Below are 2,378 nucleotides of genomic sequence, written 5' to 3' on the forward strand. Positions count from 1 at the left end.
ATTTACATAAAATTCTACAAAAGGCAAATCTATACTCACAGAAAACAGATTCATGTTTGCCTTTGGTGGAGGAGATGGAGAGGGGTTAGAGGAATTACACAAATGAAGAAATTTTTTTTAATATTTATGTTTTAGAGAGAAAAGGAAGGTAAGAGAAAGTTGGGGAGGGGCAGAGAGAGGAAGACAGAGAATCTGAAGCAGGCTCCGTGCTGCTAGTGCAAGCCCAATGTGGGGCTCAAACTCACAAACCATTAGATCATGACCTGAACCAAAGTCAGATGCTTAACTGACAGAGCCACTCAGGTGCCCGTAGGAAATTTTTAAGAGTGATGCACATTTTCATTATCTCAATTTTGATGATGGCTTCACTGGCATATACATATATCCCAACGTATCCATTTTTATACTTTAAATATGTGGTTTGTTTTATGACAATTATGCTTTAATAAAGTTGTTTAAATTAAGAAAAAGAAGAGAGAAAAACATTTGTATGGAAAGTTAATTTACCAGGAAGTATTATACTCAACAACTGGGAATAAGCCAGAGTTATATTAAAATCTAATAATTTTTTAATTGATGAAAATGTTGAAAGGCTATAGTTTATTTATATTTACCTTTAAAGATTATTCTATTAGAAAAATCGGCTTCATCCAAATAGGGCTTCATAAGTCCAACTATACTAATAAAAAACTGATTTTTTTTTGCAAAGTCAACATCTGTTTTTAAACTTTAATAATTGTAATCTTTTACTCTTGGCTTCTGAGTATTGACATATATTTCATAATAGTTTGGAAATACAATTCTAATTTCTATATTTCACTTTTATTAAGTATTTTGTATCAGGGGAAATCTGAAGTATAAGCACCTAACATTGTGTAATACAGATTTTGTTTTAAATAGCATAAGTAATTCAATTTACATGTTTAACACCATCATCCAATATAAACTGAGTACCAAAAAAACCCTCACCTTCTCTCACCACATTTCTGAATTTTATGTAGACAGAAAAATGCTTATGCAGTGTGAATATTCTTAAAGGTAAAATATGGCTCTCTTATAAATTTCCAGACACTTAATATTTACTTTTTATATGAAATATTATGGGCTTGAGGCTATAGGATATATTCAGCAGTATAAAATGTATTCTCTACCCTTAAGGAGCTTAAAATCTAATAGAGGAAATAAGAGTAACACATAATAGTAAAATCGATAGGTGATAGTATAAAAATTAGTAATGTAATTAGGTGGTCAATGAGTAATCTCTGTGAGTTTAGAGAAGGCAATAGTTTGGGACGGTTTCTAGATGATGATGCGAGTTTATCACACGGCACCATAACTGCCTATTTACTTGTCAGATTCCCCATTATAATGTAAGCTCCTTGAAAGCAGAGATTCTGTCTTGTTACGAGCTGAGCACTAAAGTTCATGCCTGCAAAAGCAAGCACTCAATACATGGTTGGTGAATAATCTATGAATAACAGAATAGAAGGGTTAGGCATGTAGGATCTGAATGCACAAATAAGACAATTCAACTTTTGGAAGAGCTGGTAGTATTAAGCAAAGGCATATAGTTGGAAAAGTAAGAATGATTCTGCAAGAGTGACCAAGCCAACATACCCAGAGCGTTAAATGAATGCAGAATAGGCAGATAAGATAGAAATGGAGTCATTAGTACAACCCCCATTAAGACCGGAGGTAACAGCACCAATTAGAGGACAGATGTAATGCACATGTAAGCCAAAGAAGTCCCTAGTCAAGTCCCTACTGTCAAGTGAACAGTAGAAAAAGAAACTAGTTATAACCCAACATCCATGACAGAGGAAAAATTGTATCTGCCTTAGTAACACACACTAAAATCAGAATGATACAGAGATAAGCATGCCCACTCAACAAGGATGAGATGCAAATTCATGAAGCATTCCATATATTACTAAAAAAAAAAGAAAAAGAACTGTCAGCAAATGCTGACTGAGTTGAGAGGAAGCACAAAAAGTGTGGAAAGTAAGGATGACCAAGCCTTCAACTCTGCATAACAGGAAATACAGTAGTATATTTCAACACTGGATGGGGGATTCATTTTGATAGGAAAATTAAAAGTGTTTTAATATTAAACTTACATTTTTACACATCAAATAAGAAAACTCAAGGAGAAAGTGTGAGATTTTCAGACAGATCACTAGAGAGATGAGGATTAGATGTATTTCCTAAAAAAAAAAAAAAAAAAAAAAAAAAAAAAAAAAAAAAAAAAACTTAATCAGAATTTTTAGCTGAATCCAGAAGAGTAAATGTGAGCTATAGGAAATGTCCATAATGTTAAAGGACACTGGAAAAAAGAGGGAAAGATCACTGGAAAAAGATATATACTCAGGATGTCATAG

The 2,378-nt window shown here is 32.9% G+C and overlaps 1 non-coding gene across 1 annotated transcript; it reads left to right on the top strand.

The window, feature by feature from the left end:
* The first annotated feature begins 1,828 nt into the window (after positions 1-1,828).
* Positions 1,829-1,930, top strand: LOC111556962. The gene has a single exon (XR_002736662.1). It is a non-coding gene; the product is annotated as a U6 spliceosomal RNA (small nuclear RNA).
* The last annotated feature ends 448 nt before the right edge of the window (positions 1,931-2,378 follow it).

This window comes from Felis catus, chromosome A1 (genome assembly GCF_018350175.1).
Source record: "Felis catus isolate Fca126 chromosome A1, F.catus_Fca126_mat1.0, whole genome shotgun sequence".
Classification (NCBI taxonomy): domain Eukaryota; kingdom Metazoa; phylum Chordata; class Mammalia; order Carnivora; family Felidae; genus Felis; species Felis catus.